Below are 19840 nucleotides of genomic sequence, written 5' to 3'. Positions count from 1 at the left end.
TTTCCTATTTCCCAGAATTTTTGTTAAAATTAAAAAAACAACGAGGTGTGTGTATGTGTGTGTGTTGTGTGTGTGTGTGTGTGTGTGTGTGAGAGAGAGAGTGAGAGAGAGAGAGAGATAATATGCAAAGAACTTCAGAAAAACCCAATGAAATTAAATAAGTAGCAAGTATACATAGTGAAAATAAAAGATAACATCAGCTTCCTTCAGGCTATCATAGTGTCATTCTTGGATTCTTATCCTATCAAGTCAAGCTATGGGAATTAAGACTTACTAATTTCCTTTATTATTTCCTGAATACAAGTATTACCTACTACCTCTGCTTTTCTAGATTCCATAGGACATGTTGTAATCACTAGTGGTCTCAGTTACAATATTAAAGAGAGGTGACATGTAGTCCAGCAGGACCTGCGGCAAAGTCTATTAACCAGTATGTGCTACATTAAGTGGCAGGCCATGCAATAAGCAAAGGGTAGACTGCTCTCTGATTTGATGATAATCTGGAAAGGGTTGGATTGTTAAAAATATGTGTCCATGAAGCAAAAATAAAGTACATGGTGAGGTAAACCTTTCCCTGATTATTATAGACTGAATTGTATCTCTACCCAAAACTCAAATGTTGAACCTTGAATGCCCAATTTGACTATATTTGGAAATAGGGTCTCTATGGAGCTAATTAAAGTCAAGTGAGGTCATTGGTGTGAAGCCCTAATCCTATAGAACTGGCCTCCTTTTAAGAAGAGGAAGTGACATCAGAGTTCTCTTCCCTCTGTGCATAGAGAAGAGGCCTTATGAGGTCACAGCAAGAAGGTAGCCATCTACAAACCAGAAAGAGAGCAACTGCAACATACCAAATTTGCTGGCCAATTTATCATGGACTTCTAGCCTCCAGAACTTTGAGAAATTAGATGTTTGCTGCTTAAACCAATCAGCCATTGGTATTTTGTTATGGAAACCCAAGTTGACTGATACATTGGTCTATGCATATATTTATATAAATAATATTACACGTAAATATAATTCAATGCTCTTTTTAACTAATTACTAAATGTGTTCTGTTGAAAAGGATGCCATGCGTTCACTGTTGCCTTGGAAAATAGTATTTGGTAAATCTTCAAGAATAATAACAAGCCCTGGAAAAAATATCCTCACTCCTTGGGTGAAGATTTAAACATAAATAAATAAATAACAACATGAGTTAGCACACTATGGAAGTTTACAGAAGGCTGTTAGAACTTTTTGATAAGGACATTAAAAAGGACTCCATGGACTAGCTGGGATTTGATGTAGACATTGCCAAATAGAGAACATTTTGATGATTGGATAGTGTAGTCAGAGGATTCTGACAGGGGGAACAGGATAGAGAAAAGTTTGGCTGTGAGCAAACAGAAAAGATGTTTAAGAACAGCAAGGAACCTAATTGGCACACCCTGTGCCCCTTCTCCCTGCAGTGGACCAGTGCTGATGTATTTGGTGTTTGGCTCTGCTTCTGTTTTTCACAATAATAACCATTTAGTGCTCACACTCACACAAATGCTAAATACTTCAAAACCAGCTTTCACAAGTAACAATGTCTGCCCAAACTTATCAAATCAAATTGTATACTTTAAAAATGGATTTTTGTTGTATTTGATTTATACTTCAAAAAGCAGAGGAAACTATGAAGGTGTGTAGATTGATGAATAGATATATCAGAAAATTTTAGAAATGACTTACCATAATGCAAACAAGTAATTTTAAATTGTAACCACATAATCTATAAACTCAAAAAATGCATAAATGGTAGTTATTTATTCTACTGCTTAAGAATAATTTTCTATGTCACTAATTTAGAATATAATTCAAAATACAGAGACCTGAATAATATGACTTCCAATTTATAATGAATGCAGAGATTAAAATGTAAAATTTGTGAAAAACCACACACAATGATAAAGTATTAATTTTAAATATTTGGTGAAGTGAGAAATCTTGACATAGGTAGTTAATTTGTATAACAACAGTAAGGATAACAGAAAAGTAACACGTAGCTCACAAGAGAATTGGTGTACTTTTCTGGCTTGATGGATGGAGGATCTTGTGCATTCTGTGTTTCTCTCTGTGGTGATTGAACTAACCACACACAATATTTTAAATTGAAATATTTCTAAATAACATTTTCTAAAGAGAAGGGTGATTCTTCCAGTCAATATAGTCCTCTTATTTCCATTCCAAAGAGGTGTTCTTCCATGATGTCAGTTACAACCTTTAAATATCAGGTCCAATTCATCTTGTCTTCATTGTGGAACATTTAGAATTAAGCTTGCTACCTATCAGTTTTCTCTTCCTTTCTCAATTTCTTTCTTCACTTTTTGTTCTCTTATCCCTTTCTCTTTATTCTGTGAGAGATTTTCAACTTTTTCTTCATTTCACTCTTCTGAATTCTCTTATTGTCAATTTTGTTCTTTATGCTATCCAATATGTTGGACAACTTTACTGTTACAACTTTTTCATTTTAAATTTATTTTATCTGAACTTCTTTAGATTTGCCTTAATACCTCATTCTGTTTTTCATCTCACTATTGTCTCTCATTTTCCTTAGACACAAGGTAGCTTTCATGTTATGATTTATGTAAAAAATAATTTCTATTTTTAGTAAGTAGATGCTGGAGTGTTCAAGTTCGTTGTTAAGACTGAAGAAATGATTCTAAATTACTCTAAATTATTTGATAATTACTAATAATCAAAAGTATACATCTTCTTAATCACTGGAATATTTTTTCCTTTAGAGTACTGTTTCTTGAAATGCTATTTATTTAATACTACTTATATTAATTCTTAAATATGCATAGTTATACAAAATCTATTTTATAGTAGACTAAGGTTCTGGTTTGAACCTGCTTCTACACACAGTCTACTTGGAAGCTTATATAGTGTTCCCCCAAGTCTACAGCCTACAGAATACTTTGATGCCTGAAAATATTGAATCCCCAAATTTCCCTGAAATAGTACCTTTACTCTTGTCAGTGGAGAATAGTCACTCCTTTCCTATGGACCACACAATAATCTCACTTGAAGTAGGTACCCTGTAAATGATCTTTGTTCATCAAAATTCATCACTTTCTTCCCTTGCTGCTATAAGCCAACACTTGTACCTCAGTTTAGCCAGAGCAGAGAAAAATTAATCCTGCTCTGGTAAGAGATGACCTAGTCACCCAGGAAATATTCAGACCTAGCTAGCATAAACAGACAGGGTCTGGAGAAACACAAGTGGGAGAGGAAGTTTAGAATCCAAATAGGGACTGCACAGGGAATACACTCTTTTTTTTTTTTTTTATTAATATATTTTATTGATTCTTTACAGAGAGGAAGGGAGAGGGATAGAGAGCTAGAAACATCGATGAGAGAGAAACATCGACCAGTTCCCTCCTGCACACCCCCTACCGGGGATGTGCCTGCAACCAATGTACATGCCCTTGACCGGAATCGAACCTGGGACCCCTCAGTCCGCAGACCGACGCTCTATCCACTGAGCCAAACCGGTTTTGGCGGGAATACACTCTTAAACAAATAAGCCACTCCCTCATGTTTTGGCAAAGATACCTGCAGCTGGCACCAAAATTTGCTGAATGGCTACTTAAAACATGGGCTCAATGAAGATCCTTTTGAAATGCAACAGAGAAAGCAGAACTTCCTTTTATCAGTGTTGAATACAACATATGATTCCAGGAAATTGGAATGTCAGGGCTGATTTATTACATGTGGCCTGAGAACCCACCAGCTGATATATTCATTCAAAGGATTCTGTTTTTATTAAGGCAATAAACAACACACTGTTGAGGATGCACTGGGATTCTGGAGATCAGGAATGACTGTCATCTGTAGGCCAGATATTCTGTCACAGAGGTAAGCTCTCAAATAATGATGCCATCCACCACTGTCCCAAAATAACAGGGGGAAGTGGCTGCATTTAACATGAGGGCCAAGGTGAACATAATTTCAAAATGACCAGCAGGGCCTGAGTGGGAAGCAGGATCTCTTGACCTGCAACGATTTATGGTTGGAGCTAATAGATCTTGAAGTCACTAGTGTGGAGATGTATAAATAAGCTAATAACAGTGTCACTTGATTTATATAAGAAAACAAAAATGAAAGTTGGCAGACAGAAGGTTAATGAGTCAGTCACTACAATGAAAAATTATGACCTCTTACCCATGTTCCAGATTGAAGTCAGTTCACTGACCCAGAATAAAGAAAAGGCCAGATCACTTTGAAGTGAGATGTTGCAAATCCATCACAAATATATCAGTACACATTCTTTACATAGATATTCTGAAGCTACTCACCAAGGTAAATATTCCTGAGGGAAGGAGAATGTCCATAATTTCAAGATCTGTTGACTATAAGATGAGTGTGGAGCAGATAACAGGAGACCTGGAGTCCCAGGTAGTTTCATAATGACTAGAAATGAAGGAGCCAGGTGATAAGTGCAGTTTTGGCACATACCTGTGAATCTGATGGATTTAATGACTACAGTGGTAAGCAGAATAATCCTGCCTCCCAATTCCACGTCCTCCTTCCCAAAATCCATGTTCAGTGGTTGGCAAACTCATTAGTCAACAGAGCCAAGTATCAACAGTACGATTGAAATTTCTTTTGAGAGCCAAATTTTTTAAACTTAATCTTCTTCTAACGCCACTTCTTCAAAATAGACTCGCCCAGGCCGTGGTATTTTGTGGAAGAGCCACACTCAAGGGGCCGAAGAGCCGCATGTGGCTCGCGAGCCGCAGTTTGCCGACCACGGTCCTAACCTCTCAAACCTGTGATATGTTACCATAGATGGAAAATGGGATTCATCAAATGTGAATAAAGACTTTGACATGGGAGATTATCCTGATTATATAGTGCAGGCCCAAGGGTTTTATAAGTGAAAGAAGAAGAGAGTCGGAGTTAGAGAAACAGATGTGACCAGGAAAGCAGAGGTAAACTGAGACAGGACCATAGGAATGTCAAGGAATGAAGGAAGCTTCTAGAAGTGCAAAGGCAAGGAAAGAGATTTCCCCCAATGCCTCAAAAGGAAACACACCTTGATGTCAACACCTTCATTCTAGTCCCATAAGATCCATTTTGAATTTCTAACCTGCGGAAATGTAAGATAATTTTGTTGTTACTTTAAGCCACCTATTATATTACAGCAGCAATAAGAAACTAATGGAAGAACCTTGCAGGTCTTCTATGTTTAAGGTATAATGGAATACATACATACTCAGCAGCTGCAAAACTTTCACAGGGTCTGGCCTGTGAAATAAGGACCCTTATCTTACAAAACATCAAGTGAAAGCCCATGAAATTGTGCCCCTCAATCCCAAACCCACACATGAACACCAGTGACAACAAATAAAAAATAATGTCAAGAAATTAGTGCACCTTCCAGTATCTACAAAATGCAGTGATAAAGGTTTCTCTCGGAGCCTTCTTTTATTTACCTCTCTGGACACAGCAGAAACAGAGGGGTCATGGCCAATGGCTGTGGGCAATGACTAATACAAATGGGTCATAGCTCAATCACAGTTGCTGTCCTGGATGTTTTATGCTTATCAGAGCAGATAAGCCTGACTTCAGACAACTGGCATACTGCTTTTTGTCTTTCAAAGAGAGAACTAGTCTGTTTGAAAAACAGCTTGAGACTTCTGGTTTCAGCAACATGCAAAGCTCTGGAAAGTTGTCCTTCCCATGATTACAACAAGAAACAGTTGGAGAAACTGAAAAATCATGACTTTTCTTATACCCACCAGAGAAATGAGTTTGCAAGGCAAACTGCCACCCTGAATCCCAGAGAGGCAGGTGTAGCCATAGAGACCCAGTAACAGAACTCTGTTTACCTGAACTGGAAGCAATAAATGGGTAGGGAAGTAAGAAACACCCATAGCCCAGTCTTGGGGGAACCCCTGCCAGGTTCCCATGGTGATGATATGAGAAAGTTATTTTAGTAGCCTTCAGGGGAAGAGGGAAAAATAATTATGAATCATTCCCAGACCCTTCTCCAAAGCAAAAATGTGTACTCTAGGGAAAAGGAATTCCCCAGATTCACCAAAGCGCATTTCTGAAACCTCATTCGAGGTGCCTGAAGGGTATGTCTCCCCACTTCAGCCTCTTCCAGGCCTCCTGTCCCCTCTAAGTAAAAGGGCAACAATAGCAACATAATCAACAGGGAATGAGACTAAAAAAATAAATGAGGAATACTGCAGTCAGCTAAAAGTGCAAGGCAGTGACACAACCATATATGAGTGTAGAAAGGACAGAAAAACATCCAGTCCCTTGTCCTGAGACATGCACCCACTAAAAGATTGAGAGTCAATCAGAATGTTATAGAATACTTTAACTCCCTTTCCTTACTACCCCTCACCAAACTCTGGTTTAATAACAGCAGATTACAGAGGAAAGAGCAGGAACACACATACTCCTTTCTAGAAGCAGCACAGGAGAAGGCCCAAGTCAAGAGAGGCTAGGACACAGGACATCAGAGGAATTTGGAGCCTAGGGCAGACATTAAACACAAACAAACTCCTAAAACCTGGCACTAAAGTTCTATTTACTCAGTTTCTATTAGTTGATGCAACATCTTACAAGGCATAACAGAAGACAAGGAAAAAAATTGCATGAGGTTGCAAAGTAAACCTCAGAACTAGACCCACATATGACACAGATCTTAGAGTGATCAGGGAACTTAAAATAACTATTTTTAATATGTTAAGTACCCTAAGGAAAAAAGTAAGCAACATACAAGAAAATCCATAGATATAAAAGTCTAAGTGACCGTTATGACCGAACAACCGGAACGACCAATTGCTATGACACGCACTGACCACCAGGGAGCAAACACTCAATGCAGGAGCTGCTCCCTGGTGGTCAGTGTGCTCCCACAGCCAACCTCCCGCAGTTCCTCCCCTGGCTGGTCCCTCTCCCTGGCTAAGGCTCGGGGCACCAGAGAATCTGGGTCTGGGAAGGCTGTAGGAGGAGAGTGACTCTGATGCTGATCAAGACGAAGTAGCTACTCTGAGGGGGTAGAAGGGGCAAGGCAGCAGCCTAACTGCAAAGACATAAAGTAAGCACCACCGCCATCTTACCTCTGCCACTGCACCGCGCACGCAGCTCACCCTTCTACCCTGGTCAGCCACTTCTAGCTCAGCCCCCTGCCTTTCTGGGCTTCCAATCGCTGACTGGTTAGTGCTCCTATGGTGATGAGCCACCATTGGCCGAAGTCAGCTACCTATCATGCTTGGGGGTGGAGCCCCTAGAAAATGTGTGGCTGAGGTAGGAGAGATGACCTGTCTGTCTGTCAACAACTCTGCCCTGGGGAGAGTGAGGCAGCCTGAGCATGGGCAGCATGAGCTATATTTCCACCTCAGAGTGTAGCTGGTGTTCAGGCCATTTGGGGGAGCTCTGTCTGTGGTCTTTGCTTGCCACTACCTCAGCACAACTACACAACTAGATTGGGGCATGCTGGCCAACCTCCTGTGGTCCCTCCCCCTGTCCCCCTCCTCTGTGCATGAATTCATGCATCGGGCCTCTAGTATAGGTAATATATGCAGAAAGATGGAAACTCAGGAAAAAATCAAAAGGATCTACGAGGCATCAATGACCTGGTGACTGAAATGAAGGCTGCTTTCAGCGGGCTTATCAGTAGACAGGACATGACCAAGCAAAGAAGCAGTGAGTTTGAAGATGTGTCAATATTTTAAACTGAGATTCAAAAGGAAAAAAAAAAAAGAGCAGAATGTTCAAATTCTGGGAAATTACAAAAGTCATAACATACAAAGAAGGAATAGTAAAAGGATAAGAGAGAGATAATGGAGCAGAATCAATATTTAAGGTATATAATGGCCAAGAACTCTGCAAAATTTACTGAAATATGCATTTAGAAATCTCTGAGAACATTAAGCAGAACAAATGTCACCCACTCACTCACACACACACACACACGCACACACACACACACAGAAATAGACATTTATATAATAATCCAATGACAGCATAAACACATTATTATCAGGCATACATGGAACATTCAAGGGAATAGAACATATTCTGACTCAGAAAACACATCTTAACATTTTTTAAACATAAGAAATATATTTTTATATCACAGTGGAATTATGCTAGAAATCAATAACAAAAAGATAGCTCATGTCTTTGGAAATTAGAAACCTCATGTATCGGGGAAAAAGAAACCTTATGTATTTGGAAATTAAACAATACACTTTTAAAAACACATGGTCTCCAATGGCAGTTTACCAAAATGAACTTAATTAAATAAAAAGTACAACTTATCAAGATGTGCAGGATGCTGATAAAGCAGTGCTTAGAGAGAAAAGAGCATTAAGTGCATTATAAGAAAAAAAGAATGAAGTAAAAGCCATAACCCAAGCTCCCATCTTATGAAACTAAAGAACAATTAGACATAAAGTAAGCAGAATACAGGAAACAATAAACATTCGAGCAGTCGAAACCGGTTTGGCTCAGTAGATAGAGCATCGGCCTGCGGACTGAAAGGTCCCAGGTTCGATTCCGGTCAAGGGCATGTACCTTGGTTGTGGCCACATCCCCAATAGGGGATGTGCAGAGGCAGCTGATCGGTGTTTCTCTCTCATTGATGTTTCTAACTCTCTATCCCTCTCCCCTCCTCTCTGTAAAACATCAATAAAATATATTTGAAAACAACAACAACAACATTCGAGCAGATATCAGAAATAAGGCAGGCAGGGAAAGGCATATAATGGATAGCGTCACTTATATGTGGAATTGGGCGGAAAAGGGTCAAACTTATAGAAGCAGGTGATTGAGCAGAGGGGAAAATGGGGAGATGACGGTCAAAGGACGCAAACTTTCAGTTATACCATGGGTAAGTTCTGAGAACCTAATGCACAGCACAGTTACTCCACTTGAAATTTGCTAAGAGACTCCATCTTCAACATTCTCACACACATGCACCAAGGTGACTGTGTGAGGGGATGGATGTGCTAATTAACCTGCTGGTGGGAATCATTTCACGATGTATCTGCATATCAAATCATCATTTTGTACACACCACACTTTTAAAGTATTACAAGTTTAAGTGTCAATCATGATTCTATAGAAATAAAGTTATCATTTCTTTACTTTAAAAAAAACAACAAAGAAGCAATAGAGAAAAATGACTGAAATCAAAACTGATTCATTAAAAGTATCAATACAATTGATTAAACTCTAACCAGACCAACCAAGAATTTTTTTTAATTACCAAAATCAGAAAGAGGAATCATCATGACAAATCCCAGGAACATAAAAAGATTAATGAAATAGAGTAACAAAACCTCTATGCCTTACACATTTGCTATTTAGGTGAATTGGACCAATTTCTTAAAAGATAATAACTACCAAAAGCTGTCTTTCATATTATCTATTTCTCCTTTATGTGTATCAGAGAAGTATAAATAATAATTAAACCCTTTCAGTTCTCTAGAGAAGTGGATAGGCATGTGAGTCACTGTCAGTTACCACTGACAGCAGGTAGGGGAGGGGACACCAGCCTATGGAGTGGACCTGGGCAGGGCATGCACACTGCCCAGTACATACATGAAAGAACTGCTACACCTCCAAGGCTGCTGTGCAATTGTATGACCACTGAGGTTGTTTGCAGCTATGCCTGCTCTCACTGGTGAGAGCTCATGCCTTGTGCAAATTAGATAACCTCCCATTTAGACTACAAAGTGAATGCATCAAGGAAACAATGGGACAGAAATCAGAGCTTAGGTCAAAAGGGGAGAAGCAAAGATCAATGAAAAATACCATACATGTAAGGCAGACATTAGGCTGGGTCAGATCCCTATTGTGAGTAACTCTTGCCAACATTTATTTTCTTTATCTCACACAAAAATAAAAATAAATCTGCATACATATTTTCATTTTAAAATGCCTGTGACAACTCTTTTATTTGCTTAAAAAGAGTGCAATAATGTTGAATGCCATGTGTAGTAGATTACAGAGCTGAGGCAATCATCAACTATCTCAGTGACAGCATATCATTTAAAATCAGTGAGACAGTGAAGATGTATGCTTCATCTGCAATGCCAGAACAGAAAGAAGACTTTCAACAAAATTTTTAACTAATCAGAACAGAAATAAGGTTTCTTACAAAAATTCCAAAATTACACGTTTAAAACAAAAGCACTTATAGGAAATGCATAATGCAAAGGGTTTTGTTATTATTTTGGAAACAGACAAATAAAGCTATACATATATATTCATAAAAGCTAACTGTAATCCAGTTTATATTAAAATTCTTATTAATTTATGGCATAATATAATAAGCTTAAGCTTATTAACCTGATACTATTTTAAAATTTCAAGAAAGGTGTTTGCTTCACTAAAGTTACTGAATGATTTATGAATAATGGTTGGAAAGTGTACTTGGAGGAAAAAAATTGACAACATTAATTTTGGAGTCAAGGGTTGAAATTCCTATACAAGTTGTAGTATGGATAAATGACTTTATTTCTACAATTTTGCCATGATATCCATTAATTAAAATAGGAAACTTTGCCTGGATGAGCAATGATTAAAAAACAAGTTGAAAAACACAACACTATTATCCTAAAAGAAGGATAATTATTGGCAAAAGTGCAGTATTCATTTTAATAAACTTCAGTTTAGTTTATCATGTTTGAATCACCTTCTTGTTGTGGACCAGGAGTCAAAAGATGAGTACCTGCGGTAGCGGTGCTCAAGATATAAACCTGATGTTCCTCTTTACCTGTATCACCTTCCAACTAGCCTGAGGTTTCTAAATCAACTGGAGGTTGTATTGTTATTCCTCTAATAATTTTCAAATTCTTTATTAGTTTTTATTAACTATTTTTCTTGCTTACTTTATCCAGGTTTACATTTGTTTAGGACTGTAGTGTATTCTTTAAAGATGTCAAATTAATTTTATGGCAAATTAATTAAAAAATATGAAAATTTGTGGTTGAGCTTTTAAATGCAATTATCCATTAGGATAGATATCAATGGATTCTTAATTGCATGGGGCAGAGCTAGGACACAGTAATGAGTGATTTTGTACACATTGAATAGACCTGAGATTCCCTAACATTTTTTCCTAAATTCTTTCCAAATGACTTCATACCATATCATTACTTACCAGCCATCAAGTAGACGATTAATCTCTATAGCTTCTCAGAGAAAAGAATGGCAATGGTCACTGAATGTTGCTAATCACAAACATATTGCTAATCTTACTGAGATTGCCCTTGTACCATTAAGGTCAGGAATGCTAAAACTGTTAAAATATTTGTCAAGTTTGGCAAACTAGTGAAGATTTTATATATTGAAGATTACTTTCAGCAACCAACATAACAGAAAAGATTAATGCATGGTGATTAACTTATTATAGGGGCCAGTATTTTCAATTTTATAAATGGAATTCAAGAGTTATTTTTAAAATTATACAAGCTACACTTTAAATGTATTTTGTTTTTCTCTATTCTTCTAAAGAAAATTATTCATATGATTTATAGCTGTAAATATTATCTTATCAATGTTTTCATGCTTAATAGTCACAGAAATGAAACGACTTATTTTCTACACAAGCTGAACACTAATTACAATGTGAATATTTGGGGGAAGTATGCATGTTAATAGACATATTTATTGATTACTAACAGAGAATTCTAGTATCTTACCCAAGAAAAAGGCTATCAAACAACTATTATGACAGAGTGTGTGTGTTTTTTTTAAATGTAATTGGGGAACATTCTATATTGAGAAAACTACATGTAGACATATATATTTTTAAAGTACTTACAAAATTACATATTTGAAAAAATAACATAAGAAAAACTATTTTTATAAAAAATAAAATTAACAATTGAAATATTGGTGATTCTAGGTACTTTTGAAGAAATGAATCTTTATAAGAACACTATTACAAATTAATTATAGACACAAATTATTAAAGTGAACTGCATGTTGGCATCATAAACAATTATTTCCTATTCACTTTTAAAAAAATCTATTGTGGTGTCAAAGCTATTTTCTCTATTTTTTTTTTTGTAAAACAGCTTTTGCTTTCATGATTTGGTATATAATTTCAATCTTTCAATTCATTGAAATATTGTATATACAAAAATTTGAAAAGGTATCTTATAAACATCATGGCTACTACCATAATAATTTCCACACCAAATAGGTACAGATTTGACTAAGTCACATCCTACCTAATAATAGACAAATATGCAAATTGACCATACCTCTGACACACTCACAAGCCACACCCACCATCCAATCAGAGCGAGTATGCAAATTAACCCAATCCAAGATGGCTACAGCCACAGAGAGCAAGGTTTCCCAGGCAACAGAGGGAAACAAGCTTTCAGCCAGCCGTTGCAGGCCTAAGCCTCCACTCAAGCTACAAAGTTTCAATTGTAGAAGGTAAACAAATTCAAACAGAAATGGCATCAGAATGGAGCTTGAGAGAGCAGGCCAGGGTTGCCACCAGCAACAGGGGAAGCAAAGCTTTTTGCACACCCTGGCCGGGACCACCCAGTTAAGGCAACAAAGTTTCAATTATAACCCCAACAGAAATGGCTGCCGCCGCGGAGGGAGCCCCAGGCTTGCCTCTGCTCCAGGCTACAAAGTTTCAATTATAGAAGGAAAATAAATTCCAGATACCAGGGCCCCCGCTTGGGTTGCCAGGCAGGAGGCGTGGCCAGCCTGCAAACCACCACAGGCCTCTCGCTCAGGCCGCCCCACACCCCAAGGGAACCCCACCCTGATCAGGGACACCCTTCAGGGCAAACCCGCTGGCCCCCACCCCTGTACCAGGCCTCTATCCTACCTAATAAAATGTAATATGTAAATTACCATCACTCCGCTATGCCCAGGATTGGGCCAGAGGGAGGCGCAGGGGGCGGGACTCGGGGTGGCCGGGGTAGCCGATTGGGCCGGTGGAACACTGAGCTCGAGTCGCCAGTGGCGGCACGAGCTCAGCGTCTGCACCATGGCTCTGCTGCGGAACAGAAGCGGCCTCTGGGGCAGTGAGCTCACGTCCCGCCGCGGACCATCAAAAGCGGGGGAGCTGGGTGCCTGTCTGCTCTGGCACCAGGCCTTTCGGAAGCCTCCGCCCCGCAGGAGGCTTCTGAAAGGCCTGGTGCACCAGCGGACAGGCACCCAGCTCCACTGCGATCGAAAGCGAAAGCGTGTAGGGGACCATACACGTGCATGATTCAATCATGCACTGGGCCTCTAGTTTATAAATAAATGACCACAAATGTATTGGCTAAAACAATATAAACACATTATCTTATAGTTCTGGAGGTCAGAAGTTCAGCACAGATCTCACTGGGCTAAAATCAAGGTGCTGGTGGGCTGTATTTCTTCTCAGGTGTTCAGAGGAGAAACCATTTCCTTGCCTTTTCCAGCTCTGGAGGCTGCCTGCTTTCCTTGGCTGGTGGCTACCTACCTCCATCTCCAAAGTCAGTCCTTTTCACACTGTCATCTCTTCCTCTTCTGCCCCCTCTTTCACTTATAAGGAACCCTGTGACTACAATATGTTCACCCAGATCGTCCAGACAATGTTTAATTGTAAGGTCAGCTGTTTATAATCTTAACTCCATCAACTACCTTAGTTCTCTTTCTCCTGAAACCTAACATATTCATAGGTTCTGGAGGTTAAAAAGTGGACATCTTTGGGGTGTCCAATTTTTCCTACCACATGGAAATGTTTGATTGTGATGAGTTTTCATGTTTTCCATTACAGTACCAACTAAAGTAATCCTCATGGCTCTTTTTTTATGCCCCCCAAATAAATTCCAATCAGCTATTATGAAGTGTAAATAAAAGTTCTGCTCAGAAATAGAAAGTAATTGGGGGAAAAAGAAAAGAATTGGGTAAAGGTAGCAACAAATACTAGTTTTCATATGATTTGCTCTGAGCACAATCAAATAATTAAATTAAAAATTTGGAGTTGTAGCATTTAATTTATCAAAATCTGATCCTTAAGATTGATGAAATCTTATGTTAGTCCCATAGGACTAAGTAATGCACATTTGCTAAATATATATATATACTCTGTGTGTGTGTGTGTGTGTGTGTGTGTGTATGTGTATATATATATATATATACTGTATGTATATATATATATATATATACTGTATGTATATATATATATATATATATAATGAACATTATCAATATACATTTTATAAATATTATATATAGCATACATATAACACATGATATATACATATTTGATATTATGCATAATTTATATTCATTTATATATATGTCATAAATATGTATTGTATTTAATATTTGTAAAATCACAGTACTATGTCTAGTAGTCCTTTGTATGTTTTTAAAAATATGTGTTTAAACCTCAACCTAATGTGAATTAGTGACTGACAGACATGAGTTACTGGTGCTTTCATGGATTATATGGCCTATATAGCATGGTGCTTTTCTGAAGAAAAAACTTGTTTTGCAAAATAGCAAAACAGATACAGGAGCATATTGATTTTTGCACTTGTAACATACCGTTTACACTCTTTAAAACAAATGGACTATTGGCAAAACATCCCAATTATTTGGATATAGCTTTGACTAAGGCTGAGTGTTCAGAACTAAAGTAAAGGAATATGCACTGATTACCTTGGTAATGCATGATGTGCGAGCTTAAAGGAATTGGATGTCTTTGTGATCTTGATTATGCAGAATATTTCGGTAAGCCTCTTAAAGCCATTATTTTCCTTTATATATAGGCATATGTTACATGTATGCTTAATATATATATAAACACAACTTAGATAAATAAAAACATAACTTCTAAATATTCTCACTCACCTAGTCATTTGTAAAGCAAATTATCAAATATATTTATGGAGAATCAGTTTAATATAACTAGCAATACTTGCCCTTATAAACACTTTCAAACTGAGTATAGTTGTTAGGTGGAAAGGGCTGGGCATGAATAATTAGATAAATTGTATGAGTAGACATTTTTATTAGATGTATCACATGTTATTTTATTAGATGTATCTTCAAGTATATGGAAAGGGTTGAAGAAAATTAAGACACTTGAGAACTTACTAACAGGATTAGACATGTTTATAAAATTCTGAAAGACAATGAAATATTAAAGTTCTACATTTATTCTTCTAAATTATTATTATTCCTGATTTCATACCTGTAGTCAATATCTTTTTATAGATAAATTAAACATATTTTACAAATGCTTATTTTTAATATGATATTAAGGTTGTCTGCTGCAAACTGTACATTTCAATCATAATTTTTTAGGTGGCAGTAAAAAATTACAAAAATAGCATATGCATCAAATAAAATCATATTGGACTAGTGGCTGAAGATTTTTAAGTAGTGATGAGGGTCAACATAGAATAATTCTTGTCACTGTAATATATATTTTTTAATAAAACATATATTAGAAATATTTGCTGAGGTTATTTTCAATATATAAACTTAATAAAATCCTTTGATTTGGGTTGTTGCTTGATAATTGAAAATTTCTAATAATTTCCTGGACACTATATAGAACAGCAATATGGAATATGATATTTCCATGCTAAATCTTTAGAAATTAAATGGTTAAGAAAAAGATGACATAGTTATTCAAGATAGAATATGAGATAAGTAGGAAAAATTAAAAAGTATAAGGATAAATAATAAGCCAATATAAGCTTGATTCAACCCTATAGTGTTGATGGGATTTTATCCTCCAAGGTCCCACGTTTTTTCTTGTATTAGTGGACATGACATCTAAGTTCACATTTATTATCATTCAGTGTCACTATGGTAAAAATGAAATATAATAATAGCCATTTCAAGTACATGAAATATATATTATTTAATCACTAGATGGCAGTCAATGTGCAACTCTGGGGCACGACTCTTCTGCATACTCAAGGAGAGCTTCAAAGCACAGGCAAGACTATCGCTGTTTGACAGCTTGCCTTCAAAGGTCAGCTAGAAGGAGAACAGAGCATATCATAAGAAATCACTGCAGAGTAGAAGGAGAATAAAATGTCGTAGCTCAATCATACAGTAAGAAATATCTTCAAATAGTAATTTTAAAAACTTTATCTGAGGTAAACAGAGTTGCTACTTTCCCATTTAAAGTGGCAAGGAAGACATAAATAAAAGCTGTAGATCTAAACTTGTAAAATAGGGATGAAAAAGCATGTATCTTACCATACATATCATATATTTCTGCTCTATGTACAGTAAATTATTTTTTTAAATATGTAGCAGAAACTATAAAAATGGTATAACTATTTATCAAGTAAAATTGAATGATCCCATTGAAAATAATGGTTATAAGGAATCCCATTCCATTACTTTTAATGTGATTGGGTCTGTATATTCCATGCCAATACATTCTTTGTAAATGGAACAAGCTTCCCTGAATATCCCATAATGAATGAGAAAAGGAAATGAGAGTCCTGTAAATGAATATCTAATCCTATTTCTTGTAAATTTTGCTTGTCATCAGCCACTTATCACTTTACCCATAGCTACATTACTTCAGGAATACAGTCATGATGATTTTGTCCTTCTGCCCATCTCTAAAGTATATCTGGCGGAGGGGTAATAATTTATTTGTCATTATTTATAGATTTCTAAAGTGGAATAAATTTTAAAAGCATTTTGAATTACTCACACACACACACACACACACACACACACACACATATATGTGTGTGTGTGTGTGTATATTAATTTTCCAGATATATAGAGATGCATCTAAGATAGATGGATAAATAGGCAGATGATAGAAAGGTAGGTAGGTAGACAGATAGAAGTATCTATCATCTATCATATATCTATCTAAGCCTTTAATACCTCAGGGGTTGATACATAACACATGCTGATTGAGCATTATCAACAAATGTTGTTTTAAATAGAGAACTGCATGCTTCACAGAAATTGTAAGTTTGACTACAATTTATGGCAAACAAAAAGGTGTGTAGTAAAGAACTCACAGTGACATAGACGTCACTAAGTATTATGTATTTGGCTTGAAGAGACTGGTTGACCAGTCCTGTCATTTATATAAGCCCTAGCAGTAGGAAGAGGAAACGCTTCAGGTTTGGTCATTTTGAGCCTGACTTAAATAATATATTGACAATTATCTGTATAGGAGAGAAACAAACTGAATACCTTATTCACACAAATTCCAACATGATAAACAAAATCTTATTTTTCTCATTAAAAATAAATAACCCCCTCTGATATTGTTCACTATGGACTCCGTGGGTTGGGAGGATGTTTTCAGGCACTATTTCAGTCATCTAGTGAGTTTTTTCAAAATGCCCAGCCCATATTCCCCACAATCTTTTCAGACCTCCCTGAGTGGGAAAGTAGAAAAGGAAGCACAAAGAGGAGAGTGAAATGTGTGCTGTAATGGGCTTCAGCATGCAAACTGGCTTCAAATTGCCACTCTGCCTCTAATTGAGAAAAATTATTATATCTCTCTGAGCCTCAATTCATTTTAATATTTTGTCCATAAATACATACCATATGATTGTTGTGAGGACTAAATGAGATGATTATAAAATACATCAACAGTACCTGAAACACAGAAACGCCAAATAATTGAAGAATTCAAGTCACGGTCCCATGGTGATCATTTCTGGTTGGAAATAGCTAATGAATGTTGGGAAGAGGAATTTTCTATGCATTGTGTGTCACCAGTAAAGCATGTGGAGCTAATTTGGAAATACTGTTCTGGGACTCAGACTGTGCTCAATGGAAAGCAGCACTGATTCTCTGGGGGCAGGAACTGAATAGGTTTCTTAAACACCACAATGAGACTAGGCAGGAATTTAGCCCAATTATGAAGAATGGTAAACACACTCACTCAGACTTCATTCATTTACCACATATTCATAACAAAGCCTTTATTGATTCATTAATGTAAGCCAGACTTTGTGATACCTCACATATATTAGCTTATTTCATCCTTGAAATAACCAAATGAATGTTCAGTGATACTTTTTACCATATCTATTTGGAAGAAGAGAATACCGAGTCATAACATTCCGTAACTTGACCAAGTCATTCTAAAGCTAATTCAGTGACACAGCCTGTTTGACGATTTGATAATTACTAAACATCACAGTGAACACAAGGGAAGAGTCATGTACCCAGATACATGAGGGAAGGTATATTCTTTCCACAACTACTGGGTAGAATAAGGAAAAGCTTCCCCGGAGAGGCAAATTATAGCTTATAGCTGGAATAAATATAAATAGGTCAAATGAAGACTTTGGAGGCCTGAAATATGGTAGAAGGCTGCTCATGACCAAAAAGAGAAACAAAAGAATGTGAAAAACAAATAAAATAAAAAAAGAACAACCTAAAGATAAATGTTGTTGGAGTGCAAAGCAGAAACTAGACAGTGGCTGGGAGGACCCTGGGGAATAAAGGGGCCAGATGAAGTGGCCCCTTTTCAGTTATGGTCAAGAAGTTATTAAAATATTTCATATAGTGGGGCAACATGGATAGACTTCTCAGAGGGTACATTTGAGAGGAAATGCTGTAAGGAGGAAGAAAGAAATTTGGGTCTATTCAGCATTCTTGATTTTCTAGAAAGAGCAGCTATGAAAACTGATGTTAAATGTTTTCTATTAATTTACTACATTCATCAATTCAGAATAGTGCTTCTGATAAACATCTATAGTAATAAAAGCATAATATGCTAATTAGACCAGATGACCTTCCGGATGAAGCCGGGGCTGCTAGGAAAGCCTGGGTCCCGGGTGCCTGCCGGCAGCCAGAGGGAAGCCGGTGCAGGCAGCCAGGGGAAGGAAGGCCTATTCTTGCAAGAATTTCGTGCATCAGGCCATTAGTATTCCATAATTTAACAGAAAAATGTTCTATGATCACAACAATTATATTGTTAGCATTTACAGTCCCAGTGCCATGTAAAATCCTCAGTAAAACATATATGTCCCTTCCCCTGGTTTCCTAGAAGTAATGTGTAACTTGTTCCTTATATACCACTGCCTGCTACTTTAATAATCACTTCTCAACCATCATTTACCCTGTTTATTTCCAGCAATATAACATGCTTCATTGGTGGTAGTCATTAAGTCTTGATTAAGTAGACTTGTTAACCCTAAAATAATTTCTAACCATTTTATTACAAGAAAGGAGATTAGTGGTTGTTATACAACAAGTTAAGTCATTAAGACTTGTTAACCCTAAAATAATTTCTAACCATTTTATTACAAGAAAGGAGATTAGTGGTTGTTATACAACAAGTATTTAATAAATGTGTTGATTTTTTAGTTTGTCGCATCAAAACTGTGATGTTTATATGAATATTATGCTAATTTATCAATAATATAATCTTAATTATTAATTTACAAATCAATATAGTAATTGCCATTTATTGAGTATTTACCAGTATTACCTACAAAATATATTAGTCATTTTAATAATATGCTTATTCAGTGCTTCCAAAAATATTGTGGTGTTATTAATAAGTAGACATAGATTTAGAGGAGTTAAATCACATATCCAAGGTCAAGGACTGTGAGGTGGAATAGATGGGACTTATCAACCTGGCAATCAGTGTTACTTAGATTAACTGCAGCAGAATTTCTGGGATACTTACAATGCAAACATAATCTGTGCATTTGAATATGTGAAGAATCTATAAAGAATGTAAGAATCTATGAAGTAGATCCTGTTAAAATGAATATTGAAGAATCATTACAGAGAGAGCATTTTTACCTTACAAGCTCTGGTTCTCCTCTCAGAGTGGTTACACAATTATATTCCATGTCTTTTAATCTGAAAATCC

The 19840-nt window shown here is 36.7% G+C and overlaps 1 pseudogene; it reads left to right on the top strand.

Annotated features, from left to right (window-relative positions):
- The first annotated feature begins 8842 nt into the window (after window positions 1–8842).
- Window positions 8843–19840, top strand: part of LOC103304993 (zinc finger protein 394-like) — a 70949-nt pseudogene continuing 59951 nt past the window's right edge.

The sequence above is a fragment of the Eptesicus fuscus genome, chromosome 12, assembly GCF_027574615.1.
Source record: "Eptesicus fuscus isolate TK198812 chromosome 12, DD_ASM_mEF_20220401, whole genome shotgun sequence".
NCBI classification, from domain to species: Eukaryota; Metazoa; Chordata; class Mammalia; order Chiroptera; family Vespertilionidae; genus Eptesicus; species Eptesicus fuscus.
Note: the sequence above shows the minus strand (reverse complement) of the source record. Positions and strands in the feature narration are given on the sequence as shown.